This window comes from Lepisosteus oculatus, chromosome 4, assembly GCF_040954835.1.
Source record: "Lepisosteus oculatus isolate fLepOcu1 chromosome 4, fLepOcu1.hap2, whole genome shotgun sequence".
NCBI classification, from domain to species: Eukaryota; Metazoa; Chordata; class Actinopteri; order Semionotiformes; family Lepisosteidae; genus Lepisosteus; species Lepisosteus oculatus.
In genome coordinates, this window is record NC_090699.1 from 22,330,497 (window position 1) to 22,345,738 (window position 15,242).

Sequence of the window (15,242 nt, forward strand, 5' to 3'; positions counted from 1 at the left end):
CTTTTTCTAAGAATACATAAGAAGAACACTGTAGTTGTTTTTATTGTAAAAATAAAAAAGTTGTATTGTTTTAATACCCATTGACAGTGAATATTAATATGGAATCTTGTGGATATTTTGGAAACATTTAGCAATTTCCAAGACATGACATTCATAGACATTCAAAGCTCATAGAAATTTTGATAGTGCTAAAAGAAGCACATCACACTCACAACAAGCAGTAGTATAATAATACATTTTTTTATATTACTCCGAGTTCTTTTTAATAGCCCTACTTTCTTTTTTAAATTAATTTAATGGTCATCATACTGTAATACAAAGTTTAAAATTAATAAAAGTCTAAACAGTTTACAACTTAAATTCTATAATTGGAAGAAGATTATCTTATGGAGCTCAGCATTGACCAAGATTTAAAACCAGGCATTTTCTGGTGACAGCCTAAATGCTTCCACATGCCACATTAAGGATTTACCGCCAGGAGGATTTATAAAACAGGGCAGTCTGACAACAGAATATTTAAAAAAAACTGTGGTGCAGTATGTTGTGCTGCAAATTGTTGCATTAGCTGGCATTCATTCTGAATGGCTGGATTTGTACAGTAGTAGTAAGGGTCAGGGTTAATGATAGGTTTCAGATAAAGAAAGGGTTAACATATTCTAATTCAGGTGGGTAGCTGCGTCAGCATTCGTAGGCTGAAAAGGAACAAGTAATAGGTTTATTCCATGCTGAAAAAAAAGAAGAAAGAGAACACAACGTTTCGGCCATGGAGCCGTGAAGAAGACCTGTGAAGAACACGTAAAGAAGGCTCCATGGCCGAAATGTTGTGTTCTCTTTCTTATTTTTTTCAGCATGGAATAAACCTACTATATTCTAATTCAGTCTTATTAGAATAGAGCATCATGTCCATGTTACAAAGGAAAGATTTTCTTAAAACCATGTCTTCCAATTCTGTTTTCTTTTATGCCAGAAATAATCTTTTCTTTGTGAATTGTTCTTCGGTCCACATTCATGTCCTGCCATACAGGACTGAATTTTCATTTATCTGGCATGTTTGTGTTTGTAATTTGACTTTCTATTAGGAAACAATCACAAAATAAGGGAAAAAAAATAAGAGTATACGTATATAATGAATTGCATATTTTAACACACACATAAACAAATATAAGCAAATAACAATACTTGGTTGAGGATAGTACAATACAATATACTGTTGAGAATTACAAATAAGAGACTTCTATATCCTGAGGGAAAAAAAAAATGTTAGCCGCTTAATGCTAAAGAGAATGGATACTTTGGCTCAGCTGAATTGTAATTGGATCAGTTTAACTTCTTTTCCAGGTGATGAGCTGTTTATAACTTAATGAAACACAGAAAAACCTGCCAAATTCTGAACCCTAATGACCAGAGTTTGAACCTCTGCTTTAAAGAATAATCATTGATTTTCTGGGTTTTCAAGAACTTCCATTTTAATAAATGTATTTCAAGTACTTTAGGACACATACCCCGTGTCTTTTAATCTCAAATTTAAGATGTCTTAATTTCATGAATGGCAAAAAGGTCTAAATAGAATAAATTTAGCAATGACAGAGAAGAACCTCCTTAAGTAAACATGACAGTAGCAGCAGTGGGACAGGATTCAAATAAAGTTAGTTTAAATCACTGTAGTAATGCAATACTTTCATCAACATCACCTTCAAAATGTAAGGCACCTAAAAATACAAGTGAAGAAAAAGATCCATTTACACAGTAAAATAGTAAAATAACATGCTGTGTGCCATAGATTTTAATGTATCTTCCTTGAAAAAAAAAGCAAAACAAATTTCAGACACTGATTGTTTTACACAGGCCATATACATGATGAATAACAGTAAAAATAATCAGGACAACTTGCTGAGTTTACAGTATTGTAATTTACTGCTGGGCAACCTTACTCTTATTTAAACAATTTTCTCATAGCACTTGAGAAAGCTCAGCTAACACTTTAAAACAACTAGGAAATCTGGAACAGTGTGAAGAAGTATAATTTGACAACTGTGGAATTAAAGTGCCTTAAAAAAAGAACTTGATCTGCATCCAAAAAAGGCTGTCCTGGTACCACTATGTGTTCATAGCTGCTACAGTAAATATGAGTGAAGAGGGGACATTACAGCTGTTTCCTCCTGTCTGGAAGTCTTCAGGGCAACAAACATGTTCAAAACATGATTTTCTTCATCCTGTGCTCATCTAAACTGTTGCACAGTAATTCAGAAAATGACAGTGTTACATTATGTTAACAAGGTGACTAAAATTGTCACGATTGCTACTCCTCCTCTTAAGGCCGCTCCAGCTCACTGGTCCAAACCCGGTTCCCGTTTTTATTCTACTGGATGGATCGCCTGGCTGTGGACTTATGCTTGTGTTTTGGATTCCCCGTTTGGACTTCCTCTTGGATTGTTCGCCCCAGACTCACTCCCCTGGGACACCTGCACACCTAGGACACACCCCCTGTCTCCATTCCCGTCTCCTGCATGACGTTTCCCCCCGTGTTTCCTCACTATTCCAGATTGTGTTGTCTGCATAGGGCCCGGAAAGAACTGTTTGTGACAAAATTCAAGCTTGGATTTCTAGATTGAGGTGAAACAAATGGAGGAGGGATACACACTGGGCATTACATGCATAAATATAACATGGTAAATCAATGGCAACCTTCTCTTAATTTTATTTTTTGCTGTACTTTTCATATCTCCACTTGCATCTACGAGCCCTGCAGCCTCACACAGCTGAAGATTGAAGAACATACTCCTCAACACCCTCACAGGCACCTGTCGTGGAAACTTTTACTGTCAGAATAAAGGAGCCACAGAAAGTATTCTCAATTACTTAGTAATGTCTTTTACAGTATATCATAGTGCAATATGGGAGCAAACACTCACCACCCGCTCTGAGGAAGTGAGAGCAGACTCAACAGAGAAAAGAAAGTTTCATGCTTTACACATCAAGATGATGCAACATCATTTTTCGTCGCATTAATCATGAGACCCAGCCCATTTTCCTTCCCCGTTGAGCAAGCCTGGCATATTTTAGGCAAAATACAATAGCTTACGTGCAGTTCGCTCGCGCAGCAACAGGCGGTTTGGGTTTTCTGCAGTTTCAAGACAAGTCCTTTAACTTGGCTCGCCTGGTGCATCTGTACATTCCGTTCCCGGACCTTTGACTAAGCCTTGTTAATAACATTTTCAGGATTACCCTTTACTTACTTTTCTCTCACATTCCCTCCTTTTTATCCTTAACATGGCAGAGTTCTGAATCACCGTATGGGTCCCCTGGAGGTTCCCATAGTTCCTTTCGAATTCATACTTAAGAGAGTATATTGATGCATGAACATATTCATCACCATGGAGCGAAGCATGGGGATAATGCATGTCATACAGCAACATAATAGCAAAAACACGAGTATTACAGCCACTATAAATGGTGCCAACAACTTAAAGAAAAACATTCCCCATGGTCCAAACAGTGACTCTAACCAGGAGAAGAAAGCGGGTGTATCTTTGATGCCTCTCTCCTTATTCACTCATTCGTTCTTACAGCACAGGTAAATCCCTGTGGGCTGGAGCCCAGCATAATCTTAAGGGGTTTACAAGATAGGTCAACAGCTGGGTATAAATCTTAGAAAAATCTACATATTGTCCCCCTGCCTCAGCTATGCCGTTTTGCAGAACAATTCTAGCTGAAGTTGTAAAATTTCTTTGTTCCATTCCTGCAAAACATCTTATTATGAACAAACAAACCACAATAATTATTTGCATCTAGGGGAATCACTACCAAGGGTAACCCCCCTACAACAGTTTGTGGCCCCGCTGTGCAAACCCAACACAAACTCTGATTCTTTCTGCTCGCATATTAATGTGACAGAGCTAAAATGTATTTATGCCATTCACTCCCTTATCATGGGTGTGCTCATCAAGTCGCATTTTCAGTGATCTTTTCAGTCTGTACTTAATTCGCTCAGACCCATGGGCTTTGGTGTGTGAAAGGCCTGTTCCAGAGGTTGTGTATCTCTTGGGTTCCTGAGGTTGGGAGAAGAGGTGTTCTCTTCACTGCTCACTGTTCAACTAATATTACCATTTTATCAGCAGTGCCAATTAGCTGCTGCTGCTTGGGGATTACCTGTCACAGTTAGCTAATGACGTAACCCAAGCTCAAACCCACGGGCAATCTCTCTTTATGGGTTGAGCCTCCCAGGAAGCCTTAACCTTTACTCTGTATTAACAATGTGTAGAACATTTCTCCACTTCAACTCCAGTCCTATCCCTAAAAGGCCTCTCTTCATCTACACAAGCACATCACGTTACATGGTTCTTTGTCAATATGCTATCCTGCCTTCTATATACTGTAGGTGGGCAATTCGCACACTGATATCAATAGTAATTACTTTATTCTCAAGTACCTCGAAGCATTGTGCCAGAGACATAACGTTGAGATGAACCACATTTGTTAAGTCTCTAGTAACTCCTTTGTTGTTAATAGACTAAACTTTCCATCAACGCAAAAGTTTTTTGGATAAGGCTATTTATGGTGTAATATGAATAATGGATGTGATAAATGCAAGAAAATGTCATGGCAAATTATCAATGGTTTAAAAAATAAGTAGTGTACTGTACATAGCACAAATAGAACTGTTTCAGGGACCAAAGTAACTACAGTATAACTTCAAGCAGTGTTCAAGGTACTCTGTCAGAGCAATGAAATGTCAACCCCCATTACAATAAGAGTCTCTGTAATGTCAAACTTATTTATTCTGCTTTTAGAAAAGCCCTGTACAGTACATCACAAAGTAAAGTTTGAAAATAAAAAGTAAAAAAAAAGAACTTCTGCTACTGGAAAGCAGTAGCCTTAAATTATAAAAAATAAAGGGGATTTTGTCATGATTTCCTTCAAATTCTGAAATGTAAATGAATTATTATGCGTTTTGCTTCACAAACTGAATTCTTAATTTTAACCCTAATCTAGTGTCTAATGCATTTCTTTCACTGCCTTTAAAGATATAGTTTTGAGCAATTGAGTGGTATCCTCAAATTCTAAGTTTTTTCTTTGAAGAGAGGTAAAGGAATATGACATGACAGTAATATACATTGAGAAAATGTCCGACGTTAAAAAGCCTGTACAATTAAGACAGCCAGGCAATGTTCTGTAATTAAAATACTGTTCAGACAGGCTTTTGAAAGCATTTTTTAAAAAAACTTCATTGTTTACGTAGGATACACAATGTCTAAGTCATTTGAGGCAGTCACTGTTAAAAGGTGAGAGCACTCTTAAATGACTACAAAGCTGGAAACAATATATTACGTGCTTAGTCTCGAAGTAATGAGGATAGTAAGAATGACCTTAGTCTTGTTGAGTAAGTGAACTTTTCAGATAGCACTTTCTCTGCCAATTATAGTCCTTTTCAGACTCCTCCTGATTTCTTTTTTTGTCTCTCAACTGTTTTCAGAACTGCTGACATTAAAGCAGGCCATTAGCATCAAGCAACACGGTCAACTTGACATAAACACTTTTAAAGATTTTAAACCAACTTTGAATTGTTTCATGAGATATCCACAAAAAAATGAAACTGCATGAATCTCTTTAATGAGATTCTTAAAGAGAAACACAGAACTAATTTCAAATGGCAAGTCCCTGATTTGGGTGAAACAGATAAGAGCTCCACATGAACTCAAAATTCCTTTGACTGAAGCAAAACATGTTTGATTATGGTCCAAATGATTTCAATTATGTCCCATCTGCCAATCACAAATTACATGCCCCATTCTTTACGGCTGCCATTTATTTGCCGCAAACACCATGGTAACTTTAACAAAATGGAAAGTTGCATTCCAGTAGTGGGGATGTGACAGTCAGCTGAAGGATGTACAGTATCTAGATTTGAAATCAATCCTGGCTTTTGACACTATTACCTTCAAAGCAGAGAGTGAGAGTAGCTTTGCTTTTAATAACTTAAAGGGACTTTCATAGCCAGAGATTAACAAAAGTATTATGAGGATGATATAAATTTCTACTGTATTTAAATCCATAAAGAAAACAGAATTATATTTTGAAGAGTAGGCCTTCATAGACAGCAATATTTCTAACTCCAACGTATGTTAGCAAATGTATCTCATAATTTCTGTAATTCTACCTTTCAAAAATATGCTACAGTACTGTACATGTACTATACCACATGGACCTATAGTAAAAAATTCAACAGAATGATCACTGCAAAACAGAATATTTAAATGATACATTGGTACAGAGGTGGATGACAAGAACTTTATGCAGCTCATTAAAGTCATTCAGACTTGTGTTACTGTCTGAGGGTTTACAATACCACACAGCATTGTTATTCCTCTCTCAACAGAAAAGAGTGTTAGGACCTGTAGCTCACGTAAAACTTTTATTAGGTCTTATAGAGGAAATCTCATTTGTTTCTCAGAGCACAAAAAGCAATAAAGCATTAAGGTTTGAGGCCCTCAGATATTCAATCCAATAGGATGAAGTATTTTTAGTGACTGGTTTATTTTTTCTTATCAATCATTCATGACCGCAAACATTTTTTTTGGGAGTCCAATTTTCTTTAATAACCCCAATTTAAAGCAGAAAAATACCTAGGTACCTAATGTTTTGCTGTGATTACAAATACACAGCTTTATTTAAATGTGAATAAGGTTGGAATACTCAATAGGAAAACTCATTAAATTCACTTCATGCAGTTAAAAAGAGTATTCAAGCAAAATGACATACTGTAGCCCAATTTTAATCATAATATGCTATACTGTATGTGATGGGACTTCTGCATCAATACCTAATTGGAATTATTTGTAAAGAGAAGGATGAGCCTATAACATTTTTCTTAATTTTAAGCACTTGTCTAACTAATGAGTAATTTCAATAATGCAGTGTAATATATTTGAGTTTGTATGTTAATGATAACACAATTCAGGTAATTATCTTCTATATGATGCCTTGTCAATTACATCATACCCTGTTTACAATGCCTACTGTAGGTGTTTTTTTTAATTTTGTGGTTCTCTTTACACTGATCGTAACCTATTGCCTGGTGTTAAACATATGACGTTACAGAAACATTATTATATAACTAGAATAAAAATCTAAAACAATGATATAATAATATTGCATTAATTATATGAGGTGACTAAAAAAAAATGACATGCATGTGAAGTTTAATAGAAATAGATTATTGTCATCCCCTTCTGATCTGACATGGCCTTGCAGCTAGCAAAAATGGTTTACCTAGATTGGACAGTCACTTAAATGTATGACAATTTCAATTTAAAAAAAAGAATGTAACTGTTTTGTGTAATTAATTGGCTAGGATTTAATTTGACCTCTATTACTCTCTGATACCATTTTAGCAATGTTTTTGCTTTGTTTTTGCAAATCTTCTAGATAATACAATTTTAATTGAAAATTCTTACCTTATCTGAACAGTATTTCCTTTTTCATAAGGCACAGCTTTTCATAAAGTCACATTGTGTGCTCCTAGAGAAGACAACAATGTTAATTAAATTACAGTATCTGCTGCACTTCTAAAATTTACTGAATACAATGGCAGTGGCAGAGAAATACTACCAAGTTCTATCTTAACAATCAGTTATTATATGACAACAAAAATCGCACCTTGTTTCTACATATTGTGACTAGAAACCTTTATATTCACAATCACGGTTTTATAATGGCATGAAATTCTAATATATATCACAGGGACAAAACATAACTGACTGGACATGTTTCAGATTGCTTCGCTGTGTTTCCTGAGCTCCAGCTGAAATGCTGCTTTACAGTCATGAACCTTCCTTTATAGGAAAAACTGAAGATGAACAAATTACTGTGTAGCCAAAACAACTTATGGAACAATGTTTTGGTCACAAAAGATTACACTATCCTTATATATGTACTGTAATTCCAATTAGTTAAATGTGTCTGGAAAGGTAACAAAATTTAGAATTTTAACTAGTCAGGAATGCACTTAGATACAGAATTTCTTCAATCATTTCATCCATCCACTTTCTAATTGCTTTATCCAGTACAGTGTGGCAGGGAAACCAAAGCCTATCAAGGCACATGGTGGGATGCACCCTGGACGGGACACCTCTCTGTCACAGGGTATCAATCATATCATGATTCTGTTGTATTAGTTGTTACTTATTACAATATCTTCAGTGCATCTTAGATTTGTTTCGTCTTAGATTTTCATTTGTCATGCTACTATAACTACAGTAAATATTCTAGCAGCGCATGTGTTCTTAAAAGACATCTGAGTCAGGGAAGGTCAACTCTTCTATTGTAAAGTCACACTTCTGAAAAGAATATAGGTCGCAATTATAATCAGTTGCTGAATCTACCAGTATATTCTGTAAGTTCAAAGTAATAACAATTCACAGGATCTTGCAGCTTTTTATAATGTGTGTTGAACCCTCCTTGAATTCTTCTTTTTAACGATGGCGTTCCTCTGTGCACTAAAACCTGTTCAACACTGCTGTCCTTCCCCAGCTTATTGCCTACATTTAGTCTCTTGTATCACACTCTGCCCTTATACAGTAACATTTAGGATCTGTCCAGTGCCAGTCTAATCAAAAACAGACTATCCTCTGTATTATAACACAGAGGAGACCACAACTCATCCCTTTGTTCAATTACAAATTCTGTCACAAAGTATTTAATCCGCATTCCTTTTATTGATGAGCAAAGCACATATCCAGCAATAGCTTATGATTCTGCATCACATTCATCAGTTTAACTCCCTACCTTTCTGTTTTTGCAGAAGATACCTGGAAATTATGCTTACATTTTATTTTATTTTTTTTTTATTTAGAGAGTGGTAAATACTATTTTGACTGGTTTAAACTCAGAAGTTCTCAGAGCCAGTAAATGGGTTGCATTTAGTTAAAATCACTAGTCATTGTTTGCTACTTGTAGAACACATACAAATTGCTCTTATTGTTATTTAAAACATACTGATATAAACGGTAAAAGCCAAATTGGCATTGTACAAATTCTATATTGTACAATGTGCAAAAACACTTGGTTTATCCAAGGAGAATTTGCCCTTGACTTGGATCACATAATATCTTTTGGGGGGGCTGTGTATATGCGTTTTCAATGTAGGTGACATACACCTGTGATTTACTGTCAAATGGAGCCGCTTTTCAGTAATCTTATTGAATTCAAACAGGTTTTCTTCTTACAATATGTGCATTACAATGAGTTTAGCCACTCTCAATATAAAACGTGCATGGCACAATATAACACATGAATATACAGTAGTTTACTTTAAAAAAGTAAAATGCAAGCAAAATTTTACAATACTTTTACAAAATTAGTGAAGGTGAAAAAAAACATTAAAATAAATGCATAACTTACTCTATTTAATGTCTCACAAAACCTATACACTATTCTTTCCTCCCATATTTATGATCAAATGTAATGACTGTTTTAATTTGGTCATTCTGTTTGCAGGGTAAATTTGTTTTGCATGTCTTGAGAGTGACTCAGTAAAAGCTAATGTATAACTTTGAAGAACACCACCAGTCTCTTTCTTCAGAACCTGGTCTTATTGATGAATCACATAAAAAAAAACTAAAATACTTTTAAGCACAACCCCTATAATAAATAAAAAGAATAACAGATCTAGTTAAAAACTGCAATGTAAAAAAAAACATTTAACATAACATATACTATACACCTCTTTTAAACAAAGCACAAAAGAGGACATTTATTAAAAGCCAACAGGACTATAAAACTTGCATATACTGTATAATTTGTAAGAGCCCTTTAAAAAGTTCAAAATCATCAGGCATGGAGAAGTCAATATGTTGTTGAAAACAGTGATTAATAAGATGCATTATTGTGCTTTGAATTTGTCCCTTAGGAAAAAGCTAAATCAACACTTTTACTTTACGTATAAAGAACTGAGTGTGAAAAAGTGCCAGGAGTAACAGAACCCAGTAAAAATAGAGGACATTGTTATGATGTTGTTGCCCTAGCCTAATGGCTAAGTTTTCAGATCTTTCAGGACATAGTAGAACATCAAACATTCATTTTAGTTCTTATTTCACATTTCTACCTAACTTTCCCAGATCTCAGAAGGTACATCAGACTGGGTAACTGTTTTTTACGGGTCACCATTTATGGAAATTAATGGATATCCGATTGCATATTTAGGATTTTTTCCTTTCTTTGGATACTAATTTGTATTGGGAGTAATAGATGCTTTTGCTGTTTTGGATTAAAATAAATAAGATCTGCCTATATTCTAAGTTCATGTTGACAATCCAAAAGAATCTTAGTGCCATCTAGATGATCCTAATTAGACCGATGCTATACATGGACTAGCAAACATGGAAGGTTTAATGAGAGAGCAGAGGATGATATTTGAGGCTGATACGATTATATTTTTGTCTAATAAAGGAATAAATAATACAGTACCTTTAAAAGAAAAGGAAAGATATACCCATTGACCTTGTATAGAATTTTTTTTTATTTAAAGAGTTTTTGCAGTGGATTATTGTCTTCAAAAGGGGTTGTAAGGAATCGGATGCACATTTGAACTTGATTAGAACTTTTGCACTAAGGTACTGGAATTCTTTATATGTCTGTATGAGAGGTTTCCAGTTCTGCTCATAGAGTCCCTATCCAGCAAAGCTTATAAATTACCATTATATAATTAATTTCTAAAGACCTGGAACAATTTAACTGTGATCAGTTAAACAGGTAATCATTTTTAATTAAATGATTCAAGGATCATTTGGGATAAAAGAACACTTCCTTGATTGAACAAGGACTTGGTTAATTGATCAATAATTTGAAACTGTTTCTAATCTTTAAAAAAAGTAATTCTGGTTCACACATGAGAGTTACTGGATTGTGGCTCTCCAGGACCAAGACAAGAGACTCCTATTCTATATACTGTATATATACAGTACAGTGTACACAAACATTTCTAAAAGTAAGGGTAACTAATAAATAGCCTCAACTCAATGTCAAAAAGCACAGTATGCAACAGAGCTACAGCAGGAAATTAATTGACTAATTCACCAAAACAAAACCAAATTTAGATAACACTTTCTCATCCAAACAATAATCGATGTGTAAAGTACACTACTTGAATTAGATAAATGAGTGAAGTCATTCAAGTACAAAAATGGATTGTTTTGTGTGGCCTGAAGCTATATATGAAATAGCCCAGCATTACAGTGAAGCATGAAGAGCTTTGTGAAAAAGTAATGCTTCAAGCTTGTGTTTTGCTCTAAGTTGACTCAGTAGACCTAATCTTATTAGTACAAGTATTCCTAGTATACTGGCCTTTGAGGCTTTAATAAATTAAATGTGATAGAGATCATAAGAAAATGTGCTGCACAGACAGACAGGAGGTATAGACTATGAAGATATCGCAGAGAAAAACAAGCCTCTGAAGAAAAACAGTGGTAGGGGATCAGATAGCAAACATTCCTATATCACCTGAAATACAAACAGATACGTACAGTACATTCCAATGGGCCATCAAGATACAGCAGACTTTTGGATCTAAATGTTTCTTTTATTTTTTTCAGCTACAGAAGGATAGGCAAGACTGTTTTTTTTTTCACCCTGAATACTTAAATGATGGCACTGAGCATTTAGTGCTCACATTTTCGAAGGGCAACTGTAAATAGCTTCCAGAACATTGGAGCAATCCAAGAGCAGAGCAAATGCAGGTCAGGGCAGTGACTACATTGACTTCAGTTATTAAGAGAAAGAAAATTATGAGTCTCGAGGGGAAAAGACATTTGAAAATGTGGTGACACATCAAGGGCACTACAGATTTCAGCCATCCATGGATTTAAAATCTTCTGGAAAAATATTTGGTTTCATTTTTTTCCCTCCGTCATTTTAAAAGAGAATTACCAATACAATACATTTCTGATTAATTGTAGCTCTAGGGTTAAAGATTTTTAACAAGATTTTAAAATTAGTAACTTTAAACAGAAAGATATACTTTCAAAGTAATACTCTACACTGTTGTGTAAACTACTTTTTCAGACTCAGAAGTTATTCAATGATATTCATCTTTATCTTCTGAAAAGAAGAAACATTTTTAAAGATATTATTTAATGACAGTAAAAGAAAGAGTGAATATACCAGGCAAAAGCTTTTACTGGACTCAATATTCCTATGCTGTATGTTAAAGAATATAATCTAAGTAGTGCTGGAGTGGAATTTGACATCTCTGTCTTCAGCTGCATCTGGTGATAATCACATTAAACTTTTCAAAGAACAAGTATCTTTTGCCTGCAAAGCAGATTGGTTTATGTGTGGATAACAGTTTCTGTCTTCATAGTTATTTTTGTAGGTCATAGAGTTAATGAATGAGACATCATTTCTCTTGTTATTGAACTGAACATGAAATTGACTCGCAGCTATTGGCTACTTAACGGGAAAAAAATAACATAAAATGCTCATATCCTTCAGGGTAAATGTCTGCTAGGGGAAGATAATGAAGAATTATGGGGTACATGAACCTGGAAACCCCTGTTTGCCTTATATTTAATTACCTGTCAGGGACTCTGGCAGCTGTAGCCGTAAAAAATGTCATTGATCTGCAGCATTCTCAAGAAGCATAAAATTTGGCTGGCTCACCTGGACATTAAAGACAAGCATTATTTATTGTTTTCTTCTATTACTAATACATCTGACTTCAAGCCATGAAAACAGAACCCATTTGAAAAAAACAAAACAAAATCAGAATGGATGCATACATCCAGTACAGCAGTGATTTAAATGATTTGTGAATTTTAACTGAGGCTTATTGATTTTCACCAGGAAGATCTGAAATTGTGTTAACAAAATGACTTTAAAGTCTGTCTTCTACTTCCCCCATGATGTGCAATTAGCTTAGAAAACCAAAATTCACATTGCGGATCTATTGTAAGGTTAAACATTAGGTTTTTAAATGAGTAAATCCATTTTTAAAAGGTTTCAGAAAAGATTTAGCAAATGTTGAACTGTTATAACACCTACTCATTATCCTACAGTAAATGAGAGGATGTTTACACAGAAATAAAGTAAAATAAGCAAGAGCCTAGAAACCACAGACAGTACATTTAAAACGTTAATGTTAAGAAACTAAAATGCTTCTTTTGTCTCTGCCATGCAAGACAACCATTGTGTTAATATTTTATATTTTCTTGGAATACAAGTGTGATTTGAGAGAAAAATACAAAAAAGAGTGTTCTGTGTCCTTATTTTTTGTGCTCTACAAACACTTTATTGCAGGCAAAAAACATCTTAGTAACTTTTTCCATCAGTATTGTAAAGTACCTAGACATTTTAATAATGTCATCAAGAATGTTTCATCAAATATACTGAAATCAAATATTGCTGTAGGAACATAATGCTTCTGTCTAACATTTCTGTGGGAAGATATTAAGATGTTTTAATTATAGGAACCAGCTCTGTGCAATAAGACATGACACAAGCAGGCTGTATAAAATGGTACACTATGTGTTGAAACTGATAATCTTCTTATTAATCTAAATGTTCATATAATCAATCAAAAGAGAATTAAAGCACAACAATGTCTTTAAAGCACAACAGCAAGAAAGTTTCTCATAAAAAACTCAAGGTTGTCAGCCATACAACAGTAGAAGGACTTTAAAAGGTGAAGCAAATAGATTGCAGGATACATACAGTATAAGAGACAAACTGTAACAATAAAGGAATGATGACACAAGATTATGAAGAATTACAATAGAAGGATAATAAAGGTTTTTCTACGATAGAAACAGCAATAATATGTTGTGTTATAAAATGAGCTAGAGCAGTTCTGGGTAGTTACAGCATATCTGCCAATTAGCTTCTACAGAGGCTAAGATGGTTAAAAAAAATTGTAGATATTTTCTTACTAATACTGAAGCAAAAGAGGGATTATAGGCGGAACGTAAGGGGACCTCTAATTGGGCAGTAGTAATTGGGCAATGTAAGCTGTAGTGCAGTAATCTTTTTTAGGCCTGCTCTTATTCCTGATTGATACTGTATTAAAATTCCAGATTCTGGTTTAATTAGCAAACTAGTCACGTATGTGCTGTACACTAACCAAAAGATGGGGAAAGTGGCAAACAAAAACTGTTCCAGTGGAATTACAAGAGGACTTAAACATCATCATGGATTGGGAAGACATGATAAATTAAATGTAATGTTAATTAAAAAAAAACAATGTAACCCACACAGGAAGAAAGAACATTCTGTACACTATGCATATTGCATGGACAATTCTGAGCTACAGAAATCCATGCACAACAGGTATGTACAGTAAGTGTTTATGTGAGATTCTTCTATATCCTTACTGAGTAACAATAAGGGCTAAAAAAATGCGTGGGTATGCAGACAGGTTAAGAGAGATAAATCCCTTCAGTGTTAAATAAAGGAGATTTGGTTCAAGTTTATAAAGTCATAAAGGGGTATACTGTATACAGGGCAACCCAGGGGATTATTTTATACTCAGTAGTGAAACATTGACACAGGTTCACAAATGGAAAATTAAAATGGAATCCGTTTAGGACAGAGTATAGATGGGACTGACAAATAGGGCTACTTCACCAGTCAGTAGTGGAACAAGTTCACAGGGTGACAAGTGGAAACTAAAAAAGACCTGTTCAAGGACAGAGGATAGGAACCAATTTTTTCACAAAAAGTCAGGGGGGTCTGAAACAGGTATGCTGCCTCACAGGTGGTTTAGTTCCAAACTCTGGGCTATTTTAAGAAATGGTATGGTGAAAATTTAGATTCAAGTAACAAATGCACAATTTGGATAGAATGGATCTCATTAGCAACCCTTCTTATGTTCTTAAGCAGTGCTGGAACTGTTTACCCAGCAGTTGATGAATGAAGTAACTTAATCCAGTTGAAATCTTAACACCTGACACATTACACATCTATAATCAATGTAACTGCCAATTATCTGTCTGTCAATTCTGCTCATTTCCAATGTGTGAAGGCACCTGAGTCTAGTTGTTGCTCATGCTAATGTCTTGCAAGTGGACCAAATGTGATTAACATGCCCAACAGACGGAAACCACCTATGTCTCCTCTGTGGTACTGGGTAGTTACTGTATATGCCAATAAAGTTTGTTTTCCATATATTGTATTTAACTATATTTTTTACAATACACACCAAATGTCCCAGTGTGAACATACTGTAACACTGATACTCTACATGGCTCCTACTG

General features: G+C 34.8%; 1 protein-coding gene across 8 annotated transcripts in view; it reads right to left on the minus strand.

The window, feature by feature from the left end:
- pcdh15b (protocadherin-related 15b) overlaps positions 1-15,242 on the minus strand; it is a 311,541-nt gene that overhangs the window by 240,750 nt on the left and 55,549 nt on the right. For all 8 annotated transcript variants that reach the window (XM_069188941.1, XM_069188940.1, XM_069188944.1 and 5 more), the window contains one exon: positions 7,455-7,518. The gene's annotated coding sequence lies outside the window, so the exon portion shown is untranslated. The remainder of the gene's footprint in view (positions 1-7,454; positions 7,519-15,242) is intronic.